General features: G+C 42.1%; 1 protein-coding gene across 11 annotated transcripts in view; it reads left to right on the forward strand.

Annotated features, from left to right (window-relative positions):
• The window catches only part of FOXP1 (forkhead box P1), a 380,458-nt gene that overhangs the window by 155,644 nt on the left and 197,116 nt on the right, over positions 1-27,698 (forward strand). For 10 of the 11 annotated variants that reach the window (XM_071550249.1, XM_071550237.1, XM_071550236.1 and 7 more), the window contains one exon: positions 2,124-2,189. The gene's annotated coding sequence lies outside the window, so the exon portion shown is untranslated. Of the gene's footprint in view, positions 1-2,123; positions 2,190-26,354; positions 26,519-27,698 lie in introns of those variants that run through there. The other variant, XM_071550243.1, reaches the window with a different exon arrangement.

The following is a 27,698-nucleotide window of genomic DNA, read 5'->3' on the forward strand; positions in this document are numbered from 1 at the left end:
ATTTGTGAGGAGAATCGAGTCCTCTTCAGTGCTCTGTGTGTGTTGCCCTCAGTAGACCCTGTTGATCTCCCACCAGCTGATGGTTGGGCTGGTGTTACAACAGGGTTTCCTTGGAATGTGTTTGGTTCATATGTCACAAATGTGTTTAGAAAACGTTTACCTGCTTTTTTCAGCACTGCCCAAAGAGATACTGAATGCACATTTTATGCAAACGTGCAATTTTCAGCAATTTCCTTAAAAAGCACATTTTAAGATGGTTCATTTGCTATCGTGAAGACTCAGGGTAGAAGTGAAGTCTGCTTGCCAAAATACTGCCAAAATAAGGATCTGACTGCCAAATACCCAGAAAATTTATAAAACAGATAAATATGAAAAGAAGTTTAAAGTGTCAAACTCACGATAACCCCTGCAGAAAAGCAGGATAAAAGCCTTTATTGTTGCTAATCTAAGAGCACATCATGTCAAAGGTCATGTATTTTACATAAAAGATGTATTGTTTTACATACTCTCAGGAAAGTGAGCCCTGACCTATTATGATGGAGTAGTGTTATGTCCTTTACAGTGCAGAATCAGGAATGTCTTACATGTCTACCTCAGCAAAGCATGTAGGGCTTACATACAGCAAACATGTACACATTTTGGCCCCTGATGTTCTGGTACTGCCTTACAAGAACTGTGAAAAGCTTTTCAATCAAAGCATAAAAAATAAAAGTGCCAGTGAGCAACAGATAAAACCAATATTCATTACATCTCAAGGTAACCTTTTTTCTTCTGGCTAAAAATAATCAGGTTTCAATGGTAAAGTAATGCCTTTCATTCTCATTGTGAAAACATTTTTCCTTCCAAATAAATGGCAAATGAGTTCATATTGTCTGAAACAACTTAGTGAAGGTTCTGATTTTTCCCAGAGGTTGGTATTTTACTGCTTCAGTAAAGAGCTTCACCTAGTGATGCAAATAGCACAACTTACCATTTGGTGAGTTTCACAAACACCCCCAAAACTCCACATCACTGTGTGAATTTTGTGAAATGGAGTTTCACGTAGCTCTGTCTTACACATCTACATGTCACCGACTTTCCGTTTCATATGATGTCATCTGTGTCACCAAATTATTGCATATTTCTTTCTGTCCATATTACATATTACTCTGTGCCCCTGCAGCAGCAGATCAACGTTTCAGTGAAATTATGTTATAATTTTCTCTGTTAAAGTATTTGGTCAATTGATGTGGAATTAATTCTGAATGCTGTTAGTGGTTTGAGTTAGTAACTTGATCTAAATTAATAAACAAATGTTTTTCTTTTCTCTTGTACCATATGTTGATCCCAATTACATGAACAGAAAGTGGCAGATTGTCATGTTTCTTAAAAGATTACATACTCTTTTGCATAAGAGAGAGTACACAAGATGCAGTAATATACAGGGTAAAAAAAACCCTACACGTGCTGTTTTCTCCCTCCTACTTTTTATAAAGATACACTTTAATTATTTCTCTTTTTAATACCCACTGCTCTCACCACCTTGGCATGCTTAGTGTGCTCTTGATAATGCTTAATGAGAAGATATCCCGAGACAGTAAACAACTTTTTGAATTAGGAAGATGCAGCTAGTTTGAAAATCTCATCTAGGACTGTGTCTCTATGGAAAAGGATGAGAAAAAAGAAAGGATCCATAAGCTAAAATAGCAGCAGTTACAAATGGTCTTAAAATGCCTTAAGTAAGGAGAACCCATTCAGACAATAGTCAGATTTCTGAAACAAAGAACTGAACTCATCTATTATTCAAACTGAAAATAGATTGATAGACATCAAGATTAAGAAAGTTTATGCTAGAGAACAAAGATGTCTCATTTCCATGGGTTTTTTTCCTGCTTTTATTTCTTCCCAAAGACCAAGTTGTTCGTGCTCAAGAGCCTCACACTAGCTGGTACTGATAAGCACCAGTCCTGTGACTTGATTGTTTTTATTAACTCTCTCTGAAAGTCATTCACCATTAAACACGATTAGATTCATTTGTTGCTTTATTTATGTTTGTACTTGCAAATGTGGTGCCAATGAAAATGCTTTGGGTGTTGTTGCTGACACTGACCCAGAGTCACGTGTGTTACCTTCTTTCTCTGCAGGGTAAGAAGAGTGACCTTTTTGGGTGGCTGTAACTGAAGATTGCTTTAGAGGAGCAACTGAAGAAGGTAAGTACAAATAATGTTTTGCACACAGTTTTTGAAGTATGTCTGAAGGAAGGATCTGAGCCTGCAAATCCCAGAACTGTGCCTTAGTTGCATAAGTAAAAGCTCTTCTGGCAACATGGATAAAGTTTGCAGTGCTCGACTTGGAGCTTTGGGAGCCACTGCTGTGCCTTAAACCTGTATTTAGCCTGGGAAGCCAATAGTTTAGGTGTCCAGTTATATTTTAGAAGCCAGGCCACAAAGATGCACATAGAATCATAGAATCATAGAATTGATTGGGTTGGAAAAGACCTCCAAGATCATCGAGTCCAACCCCTGGTCCAACTCTAGTCCATTTACTAGATCATGGCACCCAGCGCCACGTCCAATCTGTGTTTAAAAATCTCTAGGGATGGTGAATCCACCACCTCTCCCGGCAGCCCATTCCAATGCCTGATTACTCTCTCTGTAAAAAATTTTTTTCTGATATCCAACTTAAATTTCCCCTGGCAGAGCTTGAGCCCATCGTGCCCTCTTGTTCTATTGCTGAGTGCCTGGGAGAAGAGACCAGCCCCCACCTGGCTATAACACTTCCCTTCAGGTAGTTATAGACAGTGCTGAGGTCACCTCTGAGCCTCCTCTTCTCCAGGCTAAACACCCCCAGCTCCCTCAGCCTCTCCCCACAGGACTTGTGCTCCAGTCCCTTCACCAGCCTTGTTGCTCTTCTCTGGACCCGCTCCAGCACCTCAATATCCTTTCTGAACTGAGGGGCCCAGAACTGAACATTTTGGCTTTCAGCCATGTTCTGAGAAGGCTGTTTAATAACTGGGCAGGGCCTGTGTGCAAATGGGAAGACCCTGCTCTGGCTGGTCTTGGTGGCCCTCTCCATGGCCCGCCAACCATGCTGGACTGGAAGCTGCAGCAGCTCAGCCCCGCAGCAAGGTCCCCTTACTGGGGCAAATCCTTACAGAATGGTCAAATCAGCTTCACTGCTACTTCGTCCCAGGCTGAGACACTCCTGGATTTACAGTAGCGCATTGAGCAGAGCAGGAGAGCAGAATTTAGCTGTTAATTTGATTGCTTATTATCACTGCAAAAATTAAAACACATGCTTTTTAGCCCTTTGGAGCGCAGCAAAAAGGAAAGAAATATCACTCTCTGCAAAATTATTTTTATTTAAAGCAACGTGAAAGTCCCTTGCTTCTAAATTAACTCCTTGCCTCTCTTCTGGTCCAAAGTTTCAAGTTGGAAAGGAACATTAACATCACAAAAGTGGTGATTCACAAAATTAACTTGCAGAAGAGAAGAGTAACACAGATCAGTGTTTGGTACTGAAGGGTGTCATCTGACTGAGGTTCATATGGCTGCTTTATAATCACCTTCTTTCAGAAATTAATAGTCGGTTAAGCACCATAGCAACAAGCAACACTGATGTAAGCGTTGAGCAGTGGCTGCTGTTCGCTGTGATGTCAGTGCTCGTTAGTGCTGTTCTCTTGACCTTGTTTGAATATAAAATGGTGATTTCATTTTAAACTTAGAATTTTACAGAATGACTAAATGCATCGGAGTGAATTAGAGCTATTTTTATTTTAAATTTTATTAATATGTACTTGAAGGGGGAAAAAATGTCCCTGTTCTCTTCTGGTTTAAATTAAAATAGATCTGAGGACGATGGGGGGGGGGGGGTTATTCAGTTCTTTGTTGCCAAAAATATCTATTTAGTTAGGATGAAATTCATGAAGTTCAAGTGAATATTGCAATCCTTGGCCATGTCAATGATGTGTGTCAGCTATATGATGTATGCCTCTCTTCAAGATTTGAATATTACTGGGTTTTTTTTTTATGGTGGAGCCCAGGAGGTGTTAGATACATTTCAGCTAATGAAGAGGAAGCAGATCCTGCAGTTTAAGAAGATAGTGGTTTCTTGCTCTGCAGTGGTGTTTCTTCTTTGAGTTTTTTTGAGGAAGGGAAAAATCTGAAATACTACGTGCCTTGGGGGCCTCAGAATTAATGGGATTCTTGTTCCTGGTTCACATGGGGCCATGATGCTGTGTGACCCAGGAAAACAAGGAATTTTGTTGGTGATCAATGTAGGACACTCCCTTTAGGCTGGCCTGAAGTTTGTAGGCCATGTCTCTAAATGCAGATATATTTTGTATTACTACCATCAGTACACCACTCATGCCAGGCATACCTTCTGTCATGCATCCTTCAGCAGTGAGCAATTTGGGTGATTCACAGAATGTATCACTGGAAAAGACCATCAGATTTTTCAGTCTGACCTCCTACATATCCGTAGGTTAGTGGTTCCCATCCCTGAGCAGAGCTGATAATTAGAGTTCAGCCAAACTCTGTTTTGTAAAAGCTGCTTTCTCAGTGGGAAGACACTGAAGACAGGAGAACCATGGGTCAGCTGTGGTGTATGCAAGTAGATGTGTGTTTGAGGACATGTTTTCCAACTACACAACAAACTTCAAGACTTGATGGGAAACAAGTTGTTCAGTGTGTCCTTTAATGTCAGGACTTGTTTGTCAGAATTTTTGGCTCTGTCCCTCTTCTACTGCAGTGAGGGGTGCAGTTTTCAATGAAAACATATTTTCTGCAGTAATCTTGCAACATACTTCATAAAATAAAGCCATAATGAATGATATGTGGTCTAAGAAACTGGATGTCAAATTTAAACTGGGTGAGAATTGCAACTGTCGAGATAATAAACCATGAGAAGAGGAGATAGTAATGGAAATAGTGAGAGAGTCCTAATTAGAGCAGTGCCACTGAAACAGGGAAGGTTAAGGGTTTGGTTGATTGAGTTTGAGCTCAATTGCTTGATAGCTTAATTTCAGGTGAAATCCCATCTTCTGAGTTAGTGGTTAAGCCGCTCAGTGCAGTTTCAGAGCAGGACTCTGCTCCTTGAGGAGCAGCCGTGTGGCCCCAGGCGTCCCAGCGCTGTGTGCGAGCCTGGCCTCGGGCATGTGCAGGGGGATACAGCACAGAGCTGGTAAAATAGATTTTTATTCTGCGTATTTTGTTTGCTTTCTTTTCTCCCGTGAGCTCCAAGGAGCCCTAAGCAGAGGCACAAATAACAGAACAGATCCAGCAAGGGGCTTTGATGGTTAAACCTTCAGAATTAAGATGTTTACGTTCTCCTCTATTTAGCACTGTTAGGCATAATGCCTAATTATATGCTAGTTTTTCCTCAAAGTAAGAATTTTAAATGTTTGGTTTGGGGAGAAGGGAGGGGAAATGTATTTTTACAGAATTATGGACAACAGTGTTAGTTTTCAAGGAGCAGTCATTTGTTTAAATGTATTTAAATGCATTTTCAATAATCAAACAGCATTCAGTGAGCATTGTAAATCAGGGATAGCTTGCATGCTGCAAGATTGAGAAGTACAAAGCATGCTTCTAAACTTGTACATTATGGATAACAAAAGGCACATGTAGACTTTTAAGATAGCAAAGATAGAATCCTTTAGAAAACCTTTAATGGTGAGAAAATCAACACAAAGGATTTAGCAAAGTTGCACTTACTTTAAAATTTCAAATCTTAATGCTTGTCAGAGTTAAATGCTGATTAAATATTGATAATAAACCAGAAGCTGCCTGCTGTAATTCAGAGCCGAATGAGATGATCAACAGATAAATCTGTGGGTTTGAGCTTTAACTTTCTTACATAGGTTTATTTTCTCCTCCTTTCCCTTCAACCAGGAGGAAAGGTTGGAAGGACTTTTTTTCCCTAAGCTCAATATGAAAAATGGATTGTGTAGTTTGTCTGTGTGAAAAACAAAGTAGACAAAAAAAGTTACTTTTTCCCAACTGTTTCATAAGGAAGAGAAGTTGTTCTCAGACCACATTGTCATGTTGCTGTGCCACCTCTTTGCTGGCCATTGCAGGCAAAAGTCAAAGCCCTGGAACAAACTTTCTCGGAAACATTTCTGTTTAAGGTCTCAGCAGCATGTGCAGTTTCTCCTCAGAGCTCTTCCTTGCTGATGACTCCCAGATGATGTGCTGGTCATGTCCTTACTCTTGTTTACCTTTCCCATTGATGCATGATGCTCGCTTGCTGGTGGGGGGATTGTCTTGTAGCTGGAGCAATCACTGTCTGTCAGACCACATCCAAGTCTGGATTTATTTATTTTTGGACTGTTGGGAAAGGTTGTAATATTCTACTTGTTAAGACTTTGAGTTACTCAAAGTTACTCTTCTTAAGGTTGAAAAGTAAAAAGGTGTGGCACCTTTTTGTTGTGTGTGGGTCTTTAGAAACACCAAGTGCTTGAAGACCTTACCTATTTGAATGAAAAGTTCAATCCAGAGATGGTGAAGCTTTGACTTTTCTGAAACAATCGGCTCAAGAAGATGTAGAAAATAGATTAAGACATTTTGGAATAGTTTAAGAAGTATCTGAGCAAATCTCATTAACATGGCCCACTGCTTGCTGTATTGAAGACTTCAAAGATCTGTCAGAGGAGTTCTTTCTGTGCTATTGTCTGCCAGCATTAGCAATCTCAGAGAACATGTTTCTTTTGTTTCCTTTTGGCCCATTTAGCTGTTCTTCTTTTTATTCTTCTTAATATTCCTTAATATCTTATAAATCTTCAAGTGGGTTGGTAGAAAAATATGTTTCTCCACTTTAAGATAGTCAGTAGCAGGTTTTGATCCTCTTATCCGATGGTTTTTAGACCAAATCTGTCTGGTCTTCATGAACACTGCTAAAGGGAGAAAGATTTGGGCAGTATTTTGCATAATCCTGCAGTGTTTCTCCCATTACATTCTGAAGATGCTCGATAATGATCTTTGGTGAAAGGCAAGTGCTCATTTGTATGGCTTAACTTGCATTGAAAGTACTGCTGCCCATTTGGAATCTGTGAAGAACATGCAGCACGAGTCTGAGAGGTTCGTGCACGTCTGGATGAGCCTAATCTACACCCACAGATCAAACACAGGTGTATGTATTGAAAGTGGTCCAACATGTAAAGGTTGTGACTGCAGATCAAGCAGCCAGAAAGGATGCACTGTTTTCCAGTTGTTCAGAAGTGCTGAGGTCCATTATGCTAAGCTGTCATCAGAAGAGGCCCAGCCTCCCTCATCTAATAAGTTTTGTGCTAAAATGGTAAGTGCCACCATGGAGCTCAGGGCTGCAGCATCCCTGCCACAAGCACGTATTTGAATTCCTCCCACCACTTTTCTGTGTATGAGGAAACTTGAGCTGTGTGCATCCCAAAAGGGAGAGCAGACATCCCAGACAAGGCACTGATATATTGATGAGGGATTTTGTTGTTGCAGTGATGGGTAGTGCTCTTGAAGCTGCTTGGACTTGTTATCTTGAGCCTTTTGGGAAAGGCTGTTGTAAAAGCTGTGTTCAGAAAGCTGGAGCCTGTTCTTGTGCCATCAGTGATCCATGAACAGACTCCTTTCTCATACAGCTTGTAGCTTTGCTATGAATTGTGTTCAACAGGTACATCCCTGTACATCGTTACCTTGGCCTAACTACAGATACACCAAGGAAACAGCACACAACATACCATGCAGTACAGGCTGTGCAATTTCTAGCCTGGTTTTTCAAAACCAAGCTGGATAGTATGTCAGGACGTGCTGCATTTTATCATAGCTTGGCTGAGGAAAGAACTGGGAATGGCATAGGCAGGAACAGCATCAGTTCTCATTACTCTAAAGCCCAGGCATGGGCTACAGGTCAAGACAACCTGAACTCATGCTCAGTTTCAAACACAAAAGCAGTTGGAAATACCCAGTTTGAAGGTTTCCTTCTGGAGCAGGCAATGAACTCTTAATCCAGAGCTGGGCTGACACTTGACCTTGTGCAAGTTGTACTGCTTGTACTGCTGGACCATTGGATGCAGTGGTGGTTTCCACTTGCTGGTAATAGGCTGATGGGTTCCCATATGCACCAGTGCTCTCTGTTGGGATCTCAGGGCTTCTCAGCACAAGGGCAAGAACCACTTGTAGATTCACAGGCTTGAAACCTGCCTGTGGAAAACTCACCTCACAGAGATGGTGCCCATTCCTGTGTTAAAAAATTTAGATATGTGCGAAAGTGGCAACAGAAATAGTGTCTTAATGCATATTCCGTATAATATTTGATCATGTCTGAGCTTACTGCATTTTGCCTTCTACCACACCAGAAGTGTATCTTCCGTGATCATTGTTATTGCTTTACAGTGGCAGTGCTACAAGACCAGTTGTGTCAGTGGGCGTTACAGAAGGACACCCTTTGTACTTGGCAGCTTGAGCTAAAGCCCCAGGGCATTAAAGAAAAAAAAGTTAGTTTTTGGTCCTGATTACCCATATTTCTCATTGTAATATATGAAAACATCTTTCACCACAGCAAATGGCAAGAACTTTAGACACCACCTCTGAGATGTTTAATTGCTCAGTGTTTCTCCCAGTGCAACCTGTGAATCTTAATTTGTGGCTCTCCCACCTCTGCTGGCCATATACTTTCAGTGTATTTTGCGTAATATCCCTTAATTGCTCAAAAGGGTCATTTCTGACTTTGAGCTCACTGTTTATTTTTTTAGTAGGGTAGCACAAACATTTGGACATTTGTAACTAAGACTGACGTCATTTCCATTGCAAACCATTAATATCCACAGTTTATAATATGGCTTTTCAAAATAGATTTTTGTTGTAATAGGATGATCTTTCTGGTTTTTTTTTAAAGTAGAATTCTTATCCCCCTTAAAAAAAAATTGGCATCTTTTGAGTCTGCTTTCTTCTTCCATCATATGCTTTTTGTTAGTTTTCATAGCCCCTGTGTTTATCTATATTAGTTGTAATACAAGTGTTTAATTTAATCCTCTGACTTACTGAGGGTTAGTTGATCCCAGTGTGGAAGGAAATGTCTGTGGAAGGGCACAGCATTTCCTGCTCCTGGGGCACTTCCACCAATGGAACAGGAGTATGCAGTTGTGACATTAGTAATTGTCTGTAAAGATCTTAGAAATAGAAAGTGCTATGTTTAAAAGCCAACAACAGCATAAATCAATTATATGGGCAATGAGACCATTTCCTTTTTTGGGGAGAGGGGGATTTTTCTTGACCCCCTTTTAACTGGAAAAATGTCATGCAATTATTCTTACAGTTTGTGTTTTCCTTTATTGCTATCATCCTTCTCCATTTAGATTTTATTCCAGTAGTTGGGAAGGATAATTTTATTGGGGAAATTTGGCTTCTAAAGCTTTATTGAATGCAAATTGAACATTGTTAAACATGTTATTATTGGAAAGGAACAGAAAAAGTATCTCCGAAAAAGTGCAAAACCATTTGTGTCTTTATTCCTCTTCAAGACTCAATGTCCAGTGAGAAAAATGTGCTTTTATTGTTTGTTTCCTTCTGTTTTAAAGAGGGAGAGATGATTGCTTGTTGTGCTGCTTACTAAGAGAGTCCAAAGCTTTGAGCTCAGTTTTGGAGAAGGTTAAAATAAGCCCACAGGAGGTCTTGTAAAAGTTGTAAGAAATTGTAATCATGTCTGCTAAGTCAATTATACAAGACAAATTGCCAGGATAAGGCTGCAAGTCTCCAAACTTGTTATTTACTCTCTGCTATCTTTAAAACAATTAATTTCTGCTTTTGATTTCACTGCTGATAAATACGTGTTTTGGGAGGGGGAAAAAAGATATTAATTAGACCAAATATTTGTTAAAATTGAACCAAGAGTTTGTCCTATCCTTCTCTGGAAAGGTGAATCTGAGAGGATATAGTTTAAAAATGCAGACTGGCTTTTTAAAATTTCTCCTCAATGAGTTTCAAATGCATGAGAAATTTTTTTAAGGTGATTTGAATTTTAATATTAAAGTTATTATTTAAAAATCATACATTTTGAATCTCTGAAAGCATTCACGATTCTTTTTCAGTTTCTTAACCTTGTAGTAAATTTTAGAAAATTGTGTGAATAGTGCAAATCCAACATGTGCATGGTGTAAATCCCACGTGTATAGAGTGTGCTCACTATGTCTCCCCAAGTGGGTGTAGTCAGTGTGTCCTGTGTTCATGGTCTGCAGGACAGCTGGAGCATTTTTGCTCAGAAAGCTGCCGTGGTTAACTCTGCTTGAAATGCATCCAGATCAGCCAACGGATTTTCTAGATACTTGATAAGTTGCAAAAGTCCAGTAAAGTCCTTTTCCTCCTTTCCCAGCACAGTTCAGATGGAAAGCTCAGAGAGGAGCTGGGTAAACAGTTGGGTTTTACTAGACCCGTCTGCGTTTGAAACCGATGCTGAAGTCCTGCAGTGATTCCCAGCTGTCTGTGGTGCTGTGCTACATCACCTGCATCCCAGTGTCACTTGTCTTTGATGTTCCCCTCCCAGAATCTACTGGGGAGGAAGACTTTCAGCTACAAGGAGTTTGAGCACCCTTAGTGAGTCCACCATTCAGAGGAAGCATCTATTCTTGCTCTCTAGAGCACAGGTGGTATTGGATTAGCACCAGGCACTTCAGGATGTGGAATGAGAGGTTCCTGTGCTGCAGAGAGTTTGTCATGCACAGGGATCAGCAAACATGGACTGTCTGTGGTGCCTTGTGCATTGCCTTGTCAGCACATCTCACTGCTGCCTTGCAGGTTGGGGTTATCTCCAGTCCCTGAGGTGTTTAGGGTGTCCCAGCCCACCTAATCTTACCTGCTCCTTACATCAAAGGGTAAGATCTATGTATGTAGGTCTGTCCAACCTGTGGACATCTGGGGGACTGTTGTAGGATGTCAGACTTTCTGGTGAGTGTGTTGCTTGGGAATATTGACCGTTGATTTTTGTTGAAATGTTGGGTGTTTATGGAACGTTAGCAAAAGCTTTTGTCTGTTAAAGTAAATTTGTACTTTCCCAGCTCCTTTCCTGTTTTCTTGCCATCTTCTCTCGGACAGCAGTGGGAATACCTCTGCATGGTACTCCAGATGGTTGGAGCAATGAAGGGAAACCCTGAGTACTCTGTGTGTGCTCTGAAATCATAAGGCCATGTACCCTCAATTCCCCGCACTTGCGTCTCCTTTCCTGTGTCTCTGTCTTCCCTCTGAGCAAGAGTAGGGCTACATCAGCTGTATTGTGAGATACCAGGTATCTGCAGAGGGCAGACCCCAGAGTACCTCCATGAGTGACCACAACTGTCCTGTCCCAAGTCTTCTGCTTCCCTGCTGCTGTCATTCCTGGGAAAGCATGTGGTTGGCCAGGCTTGAAGCCCCCAAGAACAAACGAGACCTTCCCTATCAGCAGGTAGGATCTGACCCCAAAAGGATAAGAAACATGGAGGTAGGGATGTTCATCACGCTCAGCCCCAGTGCCTTCACCAAGCCCAGTGGAGGGTGGGCTGCTGGTGATATGGGAGGATTTTGTTGTGTGTGAACCTGTGATGTGTAGGAGACAGCATCAGTGGGACAAGGAGTCCTTCATCTAAGAGGAAGGAGACAAAAAGGTCCCAACAAGGTCTGTGGACATTTGAGGAGATCTTCTCTTTAAAAAGAACCGTAAAAAGACTTGTCCTCTGGCATTGACATCCCATCTGGTCACTGCCCATGAAGAGTGATCTGTGGCATTATCTGAGTAAGACCTCAGAGTATGTCTGTGGGAGAACTAGAGTTTATCATAGTTTTATATTGGGTTTCCCTCAGCGTGTAACTGGATGCATTAACAGTGACATGATCCCAGTGTGACCTGGACTTTAATGGGTTTGAACTTGGAACTGTTCAAACATTAAGAAAAAGCTCTTGCTCCCTGCATGTATTCAGCAGCTGCTTTTTATATGCAGAACCCAGATTTGCAAAGGTTCACTGGTGGTGTATTTTCAACTTTCAGATGAAAAGGACTAAATAACTGCCAAAAAAACTGGGCTATTTCTCTCCTGATGCAGATGTGTGACTGCCAGGACATGCATACATCAAAAAGACAACGTGCCTCTGAGCAGTTTAAAACCTACTGCTTTGTTTTGTTTTGCTTGAGGCAAACAAAATGTCAACCCCCTCAATTTGGGAGAGGGTTTTTGCTGTTAATGTGTGCTTTGGGCAGAGCCTGAGCCCACAAGTCAGGATTTGGGGTTCATTTCCTACCCCTGCAGCTGACTCACTCCATGGCATGGGGACTGTTTGTTCTGGACAAAGCTTTCTTGGGATCTTTTTCTGACTTTGCACATTGCCAGCTGTGCATGAATGTACCATCCAGAATATGCTCTTTGTCCTATGTCAGACCTTAACTGTGGCAACAAGGCGGTGATTTGATTTTCCTGTCTGCAACGAGAGCCAGATTTGGCCCTTGCCCTCCAGAGTGACATTGCAGGTTAGGTTATCTGGCTGCTGTGTGCTCAGGCAGCTCAGAAAGGTACAAATTGTTCCTTTAAAAAAAAAACAAAAACAAAACACTAAATCAAAAAAGCTCCCCAAAAACCAACAAACCAAACAAACTCTGCAAGGCCTGTTTTTCAGTGCAGGTTTGGAAAGTATGTCCCATTCCACTCCTGCTCAGCCACACACCTAAAGCGGTTTCTTTACCAAGTTTCCGCTTGAAAGGAATTCCATTTAGAGTGTTATCAGCTACCTGCAAACAGATGGGTGTAGGGGTGTAGCTTGGGTTAGTATTTCACATGGAGCTCTGCTGTAATGATGGAGAAGTTAGTCACCTGCCACCAGAGTCATTCCCATGGAATGATGATAGAGTGACCCGGAGTAAAGATGTCTCTTTGGAGAGCTGTTGACAGATTTACTGACCACTAGGTCAGACTGGATTGCCCTTCCTTTTTGGTATTATGAATTACTATGCATTGAGTTTACTTATTAAATTGTTAGCAAGTTGTTGTGTTGTACTGTGTCCCTGTAATGTCACCAAAGTCACTCTGGCTCACCCCTCTCCCCTTTCCCCATAGCCAGGGCAAAGCTCTGCTCCAGGAAATCCATCCTGTTCTTTCATAGAGTCAAAACAGCATTATCTTCCTTCTTATAAGACTTTTCTTTTACTAGGGATGTAATTGCATGGTCTGTAGACCTTTGGTTCAGTTTTTTCCTTAAAATATTAATGAGCTTTTTAGTTATTTGGGGGGAAAAATTTTGCCATTAATGATGACATGGTATAAAAATGTAGCAGCTGCAGCACATGTTCTGTTGGTTTGCCTTGTCTTATAGGAACATCATTTTTGCACATCACTATTAACAATGCAAACACCCTGAAATGCTAATAGCACTAGTAAGCTTTTAATTCCATGGAATTTATTGCTTGCTGTATTTCCATGAATTTATAACGCTTTGATTCTTAAGAGCCCCATTTAATCAGTTTTGCCTGGCACAGAACATAATAAACAACTTGCTGGTGCTAAAGTGCCACATGGGGGAGGCTGCTAACAAGAAAGTTAAATGCTTCTGCCACTAGCAGTTTCTTCGCTGTATTTTTCATGAGCTGTTACTACCAGTAATGTACTTTGCTGGCTTTAGAGCAGTGGTTAAACACAGTGACAAACCAAACAGCACTCCAGCACTGTAAACACCCAAAGCAATGCCATTTTTGTTCAGAGCTACAGTTTAAACCAGGCTTGAGGGTCAGTGTCATTTTATAGTGATCAGTGATTTATTTTTTTAAAGGTCTCATTTTTCTTGATAATACAGGGCTTTTAGGAATAATTAGTGAGTGTTATTGATCACGAAAAACAGCGTGGAGGAAGAGAGAGGAAAGAATTGAAATACCGTAGCAACAATTCTTGTTTGTTTATGCTGTTTTACCAAAAAGTACAAAAAGACTGTCTTAGTAGAGAAATGCCATATTATCAAGTGCTTTAAAGCAGAAAATGTCATTTGAGTCTCAAAACTGCACCAACTTTGTATAATTACCCTTTTAATTATCCCCAGTGGCCCATGAAATTTGTAAAATAGAGCATTGAGAGTTTGATTTACTTACATGTTGCACTTTAGTGTTATGCTCTTAATGAATATTGTTTAGTACTAATGTCAAGCAGAGATTGCTGAGTGCTATAGAGAGGTGCATGCTGCAGAGCTGGGTATTCTGCAGGGAATTCTGGAAACTCCACCTTAAATGAAGAGTATGTACATATCTAAAGCAATATGCTGTAATTTTTATTGCCTGAATGGAAACTATATTGATTTTATCCTCTGCATGCAAAGTAGTTTACTATATTTTCTTTATTTAACCATGCCAGAGAAATAACCATTTTTAGGGCAATTATTTGTTTCTGTGTCAGCGTCTTCCTCATTATGGAGAAAACCAGTTATGTCCTTCCTCTAAAGGAGCAGAAAATAGAAGCAAGCTCTTTAATTTGCCCTTAGGACCTAACTGGTTTAGCCTGTGGTAATGGAAATAACAGTAATCAATATTTGATGTGGGGTTTTTGTGGGGTATCCAAATATCATTTATTGCCAAGGAATTGCTGGAATAAGCTTGTGGGAAATGTAATCCAAGGTGTGGTCTAAAAACCCAGCTAAATTAAACAGGCATCTTCAAAGGTGAATGGAAATATCAGTGAACACTAAGAGTAAAAAGAAGTAAAGCAGAATCTGAAGAGTTAGATAATAGGATGTAATAGCTGGTGACCTCTAAATTATTGGTACAAATCTGAGTGAGGTGGAGACTCTGTAGAAAAAAGTATCTGCATTTGAAAATGGTCATAAAATGCTTTCAAGTGATGGTCTGGATCCATCTGCTGACAAGTTAGGGAGATTGGATACTGAGGGTGAATGGCTCTCAGGAGGATGGGCTGCCTTCCTCTTGCCTCACTTTCTTCTTTCACCTTTTGAGTTTAGCAACTGTTAAGAGCAGCATCAAGTGCTGGTATGGGAGGCTGGACCAGTTGTGCAACTACTTTGGCATCTGTAATAATGTACATGACCAAATGCCTCCAGAGAAAGTGGAAGGTCTGAGATTTTACTTTTCCTTTCCAAACTTTCATTCATGTTTTTCTGCATTTACTGCTGTAACACCCTTGGTACTCCCTCTTATCTAGCTGTGTACTGGTGTCATTATCCTGCTGAGCTCATGAGATCGTAGCATGGCTTCACATTTCATGGAACAGTTTTTATGGAGTTAAAACTCAGCTCTTAGTTTGTTTTTCAAATTTGGAGATATTTCTATACATTTGTCATATATATATATATTGTTAATATATAAATATTATAGTTGTACTAGAGAAACAAGAGAAAACCAACGATTTTGCAACTTTCATATAGTTCAGAGACAGTGTGTTCAAATCCAGCCTTTAAATGAACGTCAAAGTTGTGTTTACATCCCACGGATAAATATTTTAAAATATAGTTTTTTCTTAAAGTAAACAAAAAAGTGTTTTATGTACAGCTGAAATTTGAAATTAGGAAAGGAAAAGTTGTGATACTTGTTTACAGAAACAAATTTCAAGGAACTGACTTGTGGAATTCTGAAATTCAAATTTATTTGTATTTGAAAATACCTTGCTTGAAAGAAACTCAAGGGAACAACCTCTGAAGAGGCTAATTAAGCACTTCTGTACAATGCTGAGCACAATGGAGCTCCTTTTTTGTTTGTCCTTAGGCCCTGCAACAGTAAACAACTGCTAATAATTGGGAGCCTTGGTTTGAAGCTGTGCTGATGCAGGACGAGGCAGTGTCAGTTTTCAGTAAGTGCATCAAGGCTGACCTTGAACTCATGTGTGCTGATAAGAGCAGTGCAATAGCCCGGTCGTGCCCGAGAGCCTGTCATAGTGCTCAGTGCTGCTGGTCAGCTTTGCCAGTGTTTCTTTTCTCCTTGTCTTGTGCCCTTCCTTTGACCAAAGGCTCGATGCTCCAGGCTCTCTTGATGCAGAGTCACCTCAGCAGCAGTACCACAGATCACCTAGGTGCTCTTTGTGCCAGGGAAGGCATGCCCAATTCAGCAGGGGAACGTGAGAAGATAAATTTGTTGTAACAGAAGTGGTTATTTTGGCTCAGTTTTATTTTATGTGGTATGTTTGCTGTCTCCTCTGCCACTGTGCATGGGCAGATCACTCCTTCTGCTTGTACAGCTTTTTAGCTATGTGTGGTATCACATCACACTCTGGCCTTAATACACCAGGAGATGATAGAAGACAGTGTATTTGTCTGGTTTTTTTGCTATTGAAAGGGTTGGAATTTTGCCAGAAAGCCAAATTGCATGGCAGGAGATTACAAAATTTAGTTTCCAAATTTGATTTTCTCCCTTGGGAATTTTTCTTGCTTGCTCAAAGACAAGATTCATCTTGAACAGCTCAGAGTCAGGTGGAGCTCATAACCACACTGGAAGGTGTCCTGTGGCTTGGAAGAGCAGCTGGTTGGAAGGAGAACGGTTCTTCAGGGGCAGTCAGGGCGCTTTCAGTTCTCACCCCATCTCATTTCATACTCTGAAATGTTGGTGGGCTGTGGTGACAGCCTGGTCTTGTCACTGGGTGTCTAACGAAGGTAATACTTAGTCATGATGCTGCCCCACCACAATGGACAGTTGTAAGTTGTCATCACAAATCTCATATCTAAGAGATCATCTCTGCATTTCGTTTTGTGTCTAGGTGTCAAAATTTGGGCAAGAGTTCATGGCACTTTTGGAACTGTTGAACTGCTCTTGCAATGGTTCTAAAAAATAAAGAAAGAATCCAAGTAAAAGTAGAAAAAGGCCAAACTCCAATACACAAACTCAGTGTTGTCCTTCTGCAACAGTCTGGCATCACGGATGTAGACGTGAACTCACACCTCAGAAGCAGCTAAGAATAAGGGAAATTTCTGAAAGGTGGTTTTACTGCTGTCTAAAATTGGAAGCATGAAGTGGAAGGTTAATAAGAAGACAACCCTCTGAACCTCATGGTTAGACTCAAATTTAGCCACGCAGCTGAGGAGGGGCAAAGAAGCGAAGCCAAAACTATCACAGAGAGCCCAGTCAGATCACTGGAGGCATTCTTGTTTTCAAAAGTGGTAGGAAATAGTTTTCTTAGGAAAAAAAGGAATCGATGTTCTTTTTTTTTTTCCTTTAGAGGCCAGTTTTCTGATCTCCATTTCAGTTTATGAACTTGTACTGGCCTTGAATTTCGAGTCTCTATTTCACTATTTTTTCATGAGCTGTAGTTTATGCATTTGTTGGCAAATTACATGCTTTTGCAATCCTGCATGCTTCTTACTCTTAGGGAAAGAAAGGAGTAAAGAAGGAAACTGTTATGTTGAAATGCTCCTTAGATCCCTTTGCATAGGCTTCTGGGTGTTCTTGACTTGTTTTAGGTGTTTGTAGCGTTTTTCTTACACTTGGTGCCATCATTAACATTGATGGGGCAACAAGAATAATGTACCCCAGAGTGTGTGAGTTGAATTCTCTCTGAAGTGGAATGAAGTTGTCCAGTTGGCCATATGCTGTGGTTTGCCATCATTAGGAGTAGTTTTTGACTCCTTGTAGAATAGGTTAATCTCTCCTGAGGAGCCTACAATGAATCCTGTTGGATTGTATATATCACAGATAGGTAGATGCCACCTTTAAAAGTGCCAGTAGGATTCTGAGGCACCTTTTCCAGCCAAGAACAAGAGGTGCACGAGATAAAAGAATCATTTGCCCCTGCAAGAATTGTGCATTCACATGATTAGTGAGGCGTGGTATTAAATTATTTGAGCTTTGTGCATAAATATATACTGAGAGAAGCCTCGTAACTGGGGACTTTGAATATGGTTTTCTTCTTCATGGGCCAAATACTCTGCTGTAGATCAGGCTGGGAGTATTTTGGTGGAGCTCTTCCCAGGCGTAGCAGCTGAGGAGCTTGTCCTCCTTGTGTGCGTGTTGCACTGTCCCACACCCAAAGAAATGCCTCCTCATGTTTTATGGGTGGACTTTGCAGCTTGATTGGAAATAGAAACACAGTAAACAGCAACTGCGTCTCAGAAATATCCCCAGCAACACAAACTGTCACTATTTCAGCTTCTCTCCAAGGCTGCTTCTTAGGGGGCTGATCTGCAGCTATATAAAAGCACAGTAACATAAGCTGCAGCACCAGCCCTGGAAAATCTTGTAGTACAGCTAACAAATATCTGCAAAACCTTGTTTGTATGTATGTGTGCTTACGTTTAAGATGCAAACTTGTATCTCAGCGTGCTCCGCTCCCCACAGTATATAGATGCAGAGCTATTTTGAAAAGCTTGGAAGAGATGGGTTTGTAGTATGATGGGGGTTTTTTTACTGTGTTTTTCTGCCCCTGATGGTGTTTATTAACATCTTCCCTGATGTCCAGCTACAAGGGATGGGCGCATAAAAGTTTACATGAAAATACATTTCTCTGTAAGTGCTCTCTCCCTGCAATTCTTTTACAGCTTTGAACCAAAACCAGTTCCAACCTGTTTCATCCTCTGCCTCTCAGACCTGATAGAGAGCAGGGATATTTCAGTTTCATCTAAAATTCACCTTGTCCTTTACATTTTTCACTTCAGTTTGCATGTTGATTTGAAGTAGCAGGTGCGACCAGCTGCCAGAAAGCCCTACTGGGACCCCAGTGCCAGGGAGAGCATCCTGGCTCACCCCTGGTATAGGATGCACAGCTCTGACTCCTGCTTTTTATTCCAACCTTTTCATTCTGAACACTCCAGCACATCTGAAAGTCTCCTTGCTGACCACTGGTGACTTGGAGAACTGAAACAGGAGCTTGGAGTCAAGGCCAATGATTATCTTTTCTGCTTCACTCCCTGAACTGAGACCTGTAGCCAGGCTCTCCGGACACGGTTCAGTGCATTCAGGGACATGCTGGACATGAAGGATTTGCCTATTTGCTGAAAGAGCTGCCAGTGCCTGTGGCAGTCAGGAACTTTTTGGGGTGGCTGAGTTTTCCTCAGCAAGAGCACAAAGAGGGCAGGTGGGAATATGGAGGGCATCCCCTTGGATTGAGCTGAGAAAGACAGAAGGCTTGAGCTGCGACACTGAATCTGTGTCCCTGGGGCCAAGTGATGCGTGTCTGGGAGAGTAATGCATCTCCATCCTTTTGCTTCCACCCCTTTTTCTTAAGGATTTATGATGCTCCCTGCATGGAGACACACCTGCCAACCGGCTGTTTTGGAAGGGCTTTGTAGGGGACAGAAATTTGCTCAGGAGTTTGTTCTTGTCCAACTTACTTAAAGAGCAAGCTACGTGGTGCTGTGACAATGATTTCAAAGCAGTTTTGGAAGAGAAGCTGTTGTAATGGGTTTAGTTTTACTGCACAGCCACCCCCTGACCTGCCTTGATTTTATTCCTTTAGCCCTGTCCCTTGCCACAGATGGAGTACCTGGCACTGAAAACTTATGGACAGTGAGATTCCAGGATCAATGGATGGATTTTGGGCAAAGTCCTTGTTTTGTGTTGCAGTTTCTGGGGGTTGGGTTGGATTGGTTTGCAAAGGTTTGGCAAGGAATATCTTGATCACCTTTTTTAAGGGTCTTTGCCCTGCCTCTAAAAAAAAATGTACCAAATATTGTGGTAAAAATGGCCTTTACCTAAAGTTATTTGTCTAATTCCTTTCCTTGACAGAGTTTTCCCCTCTGCAATGCAAATAATTTTTTTGCAAAGGTGGATGTCCTAGTTTGAATACAAGGTGTTTTCAGAAAATGGTTTGATACCCTGTCCTCTGGCTAGCCAAAACCCATTGAAAAACAGTTTGAATGTAATGATGTGTAAATAGAGCTGAAGAACTGTTTCTTGTCTATCTTACTCCATCCCAGTAATGTCTGTAGGCTGGAGCACCAGCAGGTTCTCTGGTAGTTTGGGAGGAAAAATGTGGGAGTTGTGCTAAACCACCTGAGAAGGATTTGCAGCCAGTACAGCCAACAGCCAAATTTAACGTTTGGTATGTCATCAGAAAACACATTTTAAGAGTGATAATGATTATTTCTGGTACCCTAAGCAGGGAATGTGTACTGTCAGCTGTTGTGGAAACAAACCAAAAGACACTGCTTTCCCTAACCACTGCAAAAAGAAGTAAGTTTTCTCCTTAATTTCTACTTGAAAGAGAAATTATGTTGAAGAACTCATTTTTTTCCTATTGTTACATTTTATTTCCCTTCACCCACTTTCCCCAGAATCTTCTATATATCTAAATCTATTAAAATAATGGTAGCTGGGAAGGAAAGAGTAAGGCCAGGAATAGGTTCCAAGTGCATATTTCCAGCTGCTCTCCTCAAAGCATCCGTTTTCCTTCAACACTGAGTCTGTTCTCTGTGAATTAGACCTTTTGGAGATGGAGTGACCTCTCTTAGGGGTGTCCAAGGCTGAGGAGGGTTTTTTGTGTGTGAGAATGGGTGTGTGCCCCTGCACATGGTCATCAAAACTGTAATTTTGTGGTTATTAACATTTTGTCTTTCCTGATTATTTCACACTACTTCTTTACAGCCATTTCTTTCTAAAAGGTCTTCTGTTGCAAATCATTGTTGGTGGGCATGGCCTCTGTTTCCCTGTGGTGCAGAGGAGTGGGAAGAGGATATGACTTTGTAGAAACACAGGGTTACCTGCAACCACAGAAATCAGGCTGTAAAAATGATGAATATCTCTCTTCTGTCATCCATAGATCTGACAGTTTTGTATAACTTATGAATTAAACATCTGGGAGGTGTAGATGTATTTTTTCCCCTTTAACAGCCACCAAAACTGAGGTAGATAAGCTGTTGAATAATTTTCAGTCATCCAGTAACATTGCAGCAAGTTTTGGGTGCAGATCTCTGAATTGTCTATCTTAACAGAAATGGCAGAATTGCCATCAGAGTTAGTGAGATCAGGTGCTGTGTCTTAACCACACCACTGTAACCTTCAGCTCCACGCAGAACAGACGGGACCTGCCGAGGCCTCATCGAACAGATCCCGACAAAGTAAACAGCATGACACTTAATTTATCTACCCCAGAAACATGAAGGGCTCAGTCGACCTGATGGGATCTGTGGTTCCAGGGAGTCTAGGTATTTAAAACCTGATGCTCAGCCTGCTAAGCCATCCCCTGCAGCTTTCCTTAGTGCATAAGATATGAAAAAATCTCCTGTCCTGCAAAACAGATATTAAATTGGATACTCTTTCACCCTGCCATGATAAGAAACGCAGCAGAGAGAGGCAGGAAAATGGAATTCTGCTTAGAAAGAAAATATATTTGAATCTAACATAAAAATTGGTGAGATAGGAGGATTTTCAGAGCTACTAGCAATCCCCTCCCCAATGAGTTGCTGAAAATTCAACTCTCCCTGTAGTTTTTGCACTGGATTGTGAATAAAAATGGTTGTGATTGATGAAGCGTTTGGTGTCTCACTGTAAGTTGGTCAAGAGGGACTTCTAAATCACCCAAATGAAATATTGCATTATCATGAATGGTAACATGTAACTGTTAAGTATGCCGTTGCTTATCATAAGCTCCTTCGGAGCTCTGCCCGGCGAGAAATCTGTGTGAGCACTGAAGCAGAAGAGCCTGTGCACAGCCCAGCAGCACTGCAGGGCTCTGCCCTGCCCTTCCCAGGTGGGACACACTAATGGGAAGGACCCTTTGCTGCACTCAAGGTGTTGCCTGCACCCTCCTGCAGGTCAGCTGAGGCAACAGGGGTGAGGGGGTTTTTTGGGTTTTATCTTTTAGAGAGGCTGGAAGGAGGAAAAGGCAACATGCCTTTGTTTGCTGAAGGGCATGGACCCCTTAGATGTGGAAAGCCTTGGTGATGAATTACTCCCTCCTGCATGGGGCTCATTATATAGTTATGTTCATATTGGGGTGATTTTTTTGCATAAAGTGCTGTACCTAGGATAATAGATGAGAAAACAAAGATCATGTTTCATGGGAAACCAGCAAAATAGCGTTAAAAAAAAAAGTACTTTCTACTTTCTTTATTGACACAAAGGCAGTGGCCTATGTTCCTGTTAAAACCAACACATTTGAAGAGTGTCCCACACCTCCTGTTGAAAAGCCTCGTTGTTCCCAGTATGACTAAAAGCCAATGCAGTTGGGCTGAAGCTTTTTATGTCCAGAACTTTCCATGAAGGTCTTGCAGCTGTTTCTCAGAAAAGGATTAGAGAAATAGATGCTGCCTGGCAGTGTGTGAATGCACAACACCCCTTAGCCAAGCAGCCTTAGGATTTTCCCTGTTTTAGGGCTAAAGTGTGGAAATGAGGATGGAGGTCACACTGTAGTCAGGGGTTTTCCTTTGGATATACCTACACAACTTGATATCAAGTTGGCCCAGCTACAGGTCTCCAAAAATGCTACAAACTGGACTAGACTCTGTAGTTTCTCTGTAATGAGTAGGAAGTGTAAGCAACCCTCAGTATGAGATGGGTGACATGCTCAGGCAGTCATGGTTCATTTCTCTGGCCTCCTTGTCCCTGTCTGCTTGTTTTCCTGCGTCCTGACCTGGCCATGTCTCCTCTCTATTCAAATCGGGTGGCTTTCTGTACCCCTGCCTGCTGCCTGGGGGGCAGAGAGGAAGAGGACAAGGAAGTAGGTGAGCAGTGGTGCCACCCACCTGCCTCCTACTGAAGTCTTTTACTGGTGTGTTTTCATGTCTGATCCAGTGCGTGGGAGCTTGGTGGCTTATCCAGGGAGTGGCGGTCAGGGATGCTCACCATGGTAGGTCAGCAATGTTCCTTGTTTTCAGAAGTACCTCAGGAGTTTTGGATTAAGTTTTTTGAAAGAGTTTGGTCTGTGACACAGCGCTCAGCAAGGGAAGACTTCAGGGCCAAAGGTTATAATTGGGCAGATTCTCTAGTAACTGAAAACAAGCTAACTGAGTGAGACATGGTATGTTGCATGGTGTTAGTGCCCACATCTGTACCAGGATGTATGTATCATATTTTAAAATAGTAGTATTCTAATCAGTGTAAAGGTAGAGGGAAGCCTTCCATGTGTGTCAGACCCTTGGATCCTGTTGGGGAAAAGTACAGGGGTCGGAGAAAGAGGAGGGAGATGAGTTTGGCCCTGCATCGGTCCCCCCCATCAATAGTAATCTTGACTCATGAACCTAAACTGAAACAGTCATTAAACTTTTATCTGAATAGGAAAGCTTCATGTTTTCTTGACAGAACAGATTCTGCGGCTACTAATTTATTACTGCAATTTAAGAAACAGACGTCTGTCTGACATGTGCCATGTAGTTCAGGAGGTCACTAGTGACATCATACTTAAAATCGTTATCTTTGCAAACTGTGCGTTTTGCATAAAAGCTTTTATTTATAGTCAGTCATTAAAAATTGGGACCTGATATTTACTTTTCTTCTGATCAGGTTAAAGAGTGAATATGAACAATACATACCCTACTGTTAGCACCAACCAGTTTGCAAAGTGTGCTGTTCACATGCAGCCTTTCTGAAGGAATTTTGTTGAACCATTATGGACTTGCATGGTACATGTTAGTTAATAAATTTGCTGCTGAGACTGAATTCGTATCACAAGGGGGTATATTTTATTTTATTTTTTCCTGGTTCCTTACAGGTTCTTGTCCTCGTCACTGAGCAGGGGAATAGTTTGTTATGGAAGTGTTAGACTTGCAGAGAAGTGCTGTGTTACTGGGACTATGAGACTGTTGGAGGGGTTAGTGGGTCATTGCCTCTGTTGTTCTGAGGTTACTGTAGTAGGAGGACTGAGGCAGTCTGGGCTCTCACCCATGTGTGAGCATTTTGTTGAGACAAATTCTAAATCATCCTGTTGGGCAGCCCCTGATGTGATGAGTGTTTGACCCCAGGCAGGGGAGGAACTACTTGGGTACATTTCTGTAGAGCATGAGCTGCTGTGAGCCTCATCTGAGGTCCCCAAAGGATGCACTGAGCTGCAGCATTAGGATGTCATCACCAAATAGCCTGTAATCTACTGGCCCTGTATTATGGAACAGCACAGACCTAAAGGGCCAGAGTTGACAGCCCTCTTCGAGGATCAGATTCTTGGGGTGTCCATGTCATCTTCTCCCACATTTCCCTCATCCTTCTGTCCTGTTATCTTAGCCTTGATGCCAAATGCCCCTACCCACAGCCATGCTAAATGTAGCACTCAGTTAGCGCTTAACAATAGTGAACATGAGTGCTGGTGACTTCTCCATGCCAGGTTTCTCCATGGAAGCATGAAGGTAGTAGGAGGTTGCCCCCAGCCCAGCAGGATGGGCTGGGCAGGACCTCAGACGCCTCTGAGGCTTCTTGATGGGTTGCAAAATGATACCCCTCCTCGTGAAGGTTCATGAGGGGAGAGAAGAACCCTTCAAAATTGAATGGGTGTTTAATAACTGTAATGAAAATGAATTTTGACCAAAAATTATGTATTACTAGGTGGCTGAACTGCACAGCATACTTTAAGATTAGATAGGGCTGGGTTGGTTTTTTCTCTCCCAGATCTTACTGCGAAGATTGCTGGTCCATTTCAATTTTTATTGAAACAAATAAACCCAATAAAAACAGTTACACTGAGAGCTGGAGCTGCACAATAAAAAAAGTAAAAATTATTCTGTATTGAATTTATTGATTTATTTATTTACTCCAACTGGAAAATTGAGTATTGTGTTAATGTATTTTATAAGAATCACAGTGCTCGATGAAATGGCTAATTTATTTTAGCGTATACATAAATAGCTAGCAATTTTCAGTGAGACAGGCTAATGAAAATGATGCCATGAAATTGTCTATACTATGAGGAGTGATGGAGTCAAGTTATTATTGGTTGAGTGCTGCGACGTAGTGAACTGGCCATCATGTCTTTGAACTTTTGAACTGCTACTTGGTTGTGTGATTTATTGACTTTGATATCAGCGTGTTAAGTTTCTATTTTTGTTGGGGGGGGGGGGGTCGCACACGCAGCACAGATGAGTAACATGCTGTGTAATCTCATAGATGTTTAGGTTAAACAATATGGTTGAAAAATTTAAAGTGTATTAAAGGAGCAGGGTTTACACCATGTGGAAAGGCTGAGAGATGCTTGCCGGTACCATTAGATGTCAACACTGGTGTTCTGATTGCTGTGAATTAGCCGAGTGCAAGTGAATTTGGCAGGGTAAGTGTGCATCCTATTTGTCAGAGAAACATTGCCTTTGTTCTAAATTAAGCATGTGATCTCATAGCAACTTTGTTTGCCTATCTACCTTCAACCTCTCCTCGTGGTGTATCTTATCACACCGGTGCCTGGTACGGACTGGGAGCATCAGTGATCCCTGTCAGCCCTTTCCAGAGGCACGCTCCATGTTTCTGGCCACTGAGCAGCAGAGGATGCTCACTGGTGGTGCAAACAGCTCAAGTGGGACTGTTGTACCAGAGAGCTGCCCCAATGTGCCGTCACCAAGACGTGTAAACTTGTTTCATCTTCTAGCTGTGATCCCCTGGCTGTAGTGCTGAGCTTCTGCACGCAGCGCTCGCCAGCGGCTGCCTCATCCCTCGGTGCAAGGAGATGCTACACTTGTTGTTCTTGGTGATTTGCTTAGGACGTGGAATCGAGGTATTAAAATAATATTGTTCGACTTAAGAGTGTTTTCTTGCTGCAGAACTTTTCTCTTGACTGTGCTGATTGCATGGTGGCTGCTCTAAGCTCTGTTTCTGATTAAACCGAATAACTTGACACCTGCATTTTACAGTTTGCTTAAAGTGCTTTATCCTGTAAAATCAGTGATTTCAAAGCTTTAAAGCCAGCAGACTTGCAGGGGTTTGCACAACTTAGCTCGTCCCACCAGTTCACAGCGATTGTGCAAAATGTGACTGGACTTTTCTAAGCTACTTGGTCCCTGCTTTCAAAATTGCAGTTTTAGTGCCTGTCCCCCCTGTCCCCACTCACTCCCTCATTCTATCATGGGTCTCGGCAGTGCATGCGGGTGTTACTGTATTATTTTTTTTCCCGGTGATGAAACTGACATGTCTTCATTTGGATGTTAAAAGTGCTCTCCCCCCTTTCCCCACTGCGACCCAGAACATCTGCAGCAGGAAGCAGTTGGGAAGCTGGTACCACTTGCCTCTCCCCCTCACTCCCCTTCTTTCATTTTATTTTTTTAATATATTTTAAAAACATTTTTAAAAGAGATGGGCCGTTTAAGCCAGAAAACAAAACTATTGGGAAAAGGCTAAAAACAGGACTGACACCAACACCATTAGCTGGAAGAAGAACAGAAAAAAAAATTCCATTTCATTGCAACTCTGTTATTGTTTACTTTGCCATACACATCCTAATATGGTTACCTCCCTGTCAAAGCGGCCGAGCCGGGCTGAGGGGCCCCCTCGGGGAGACGCTTCCAACTGCTGCTCAGACAATAAGAAACAAACGGCGCAACTCCACAAAAGGGCTGCCCGGAAAATAAGTGTCAAATAAATCCTGCCGAACTCTTCCTCGGCGGCCGGGGCAGCCGCGTGCGGAGCGGAGCGGGCGGCGGTGCCGGAGCTGCCCCAGGTGCCGCGGGCAGAGCCCCCCGCGCCGCCGCCGCCGCTGCCGCTCCTTCTCCGCAGCGCCAGAACAAAGGTAGGCTGTGCAACTCCGCGCTCCGGGGGAGGGACGAGTTATTTTTGGAGGCTTGTCTTTCCCAGTGCATGACTGGTTGACCTAAAAGGAGAAGGGGGGGTGGGGGGGATAAAAAGAGGGGGGAAAAAAAAACCCAACCCAACCCAAGAACCAGCCCGGCACCGCCACCGGCGCAGCCCCGCGGGCAGCGGAGTTTGATTTTTATGCAACTTAAAGAAGCCGGATCCTCCCCCCCCCTCCATCCCACCTCTCTCCCCTCCCCCCGTAAAATGCCCAGCTATTTCTAGAATATTTGCCTTGCTAAAATACTTTAATCTGTGTGCTCTATTTTGTTCTTTTAAATATTGATTTTTTTCTTCTTCCCCCCTTGTTTTTTTTTTGCGTTTGTGATTTTTGTGCGCGCATATTCCTCTTAGCAGCTGTGAATTTCTATGAATTCTAAATAAGCTTTTCTAGGGATGAGACGTGAGGGGTATTTTTACACGAGGATTTCAACTTTTCGGTTGACATAATCTGAAGGTGCCACAGCCTTTTCTGCGACTGCCCAAGTGCTTCCGTGCCCTGTGAGGAGTTATCACGTTGCTTTAAACCAGCCCTTTATGCCATCATTTTTCTTTTTGCATCCTTTTTTTAATCCTATATGTTGCTCAGCTTCAGGGGATGCTGTTCTCCTCCTCCAAACTGAAACACTCTCAGGTTTTGCTGTGCTTCTCGGTTTGTTTTGAACACTTAGGAAAATATTAATAACAGAGCAGTGAAAAAGAAACAGTGATGCGTCTCCCATTCAGGGGAGTTGGCAAACCTGTCCACTTCTGTGCCGGGAAGTACAGAGAGCAAATCCATAATTCAGTGCAGGAGCAAATGAATGCACAACAATGCACAGGATGGGTATTATGTAACTTAATAAGAAATACGGTTTCGATCGTAGGAGCGGACGCTGCGCTTGTAGGTATAAATATCAAATCTAGGTAAGTCCATGGAAGAGCACTTTTCTTCCAGCCTGCATTAAACAGCATTGTCTTCAATCCCTAATTCTTACAGGATTTTGGAAGAGAAGCAGCTCTTTCCTAAATTGAGTATCATTCAGAAAAATCTTTTAAATACCTGTTGTGTACTCGGTTGCTTAATTGGCTCTCCCTCTTCCTGCTTCTGCTGCCTGCCTTCCCCAGTTATTATGGGA

Source organism: Pithys albifrons, chromosome 3 (genome assembly GCF_047495875.1).
Source record: "Pithys albifrons albifrons isolate INPA30051 chromosome 3, PitAlb_v1, whole genome shotgun sequence".
Classification (NCBI taxonomy): Eukaryota; Metazoa; Chordata; class Aves; order Passeriformes; family Thamnophilidae; genus Pithys; species Pithys albifrons.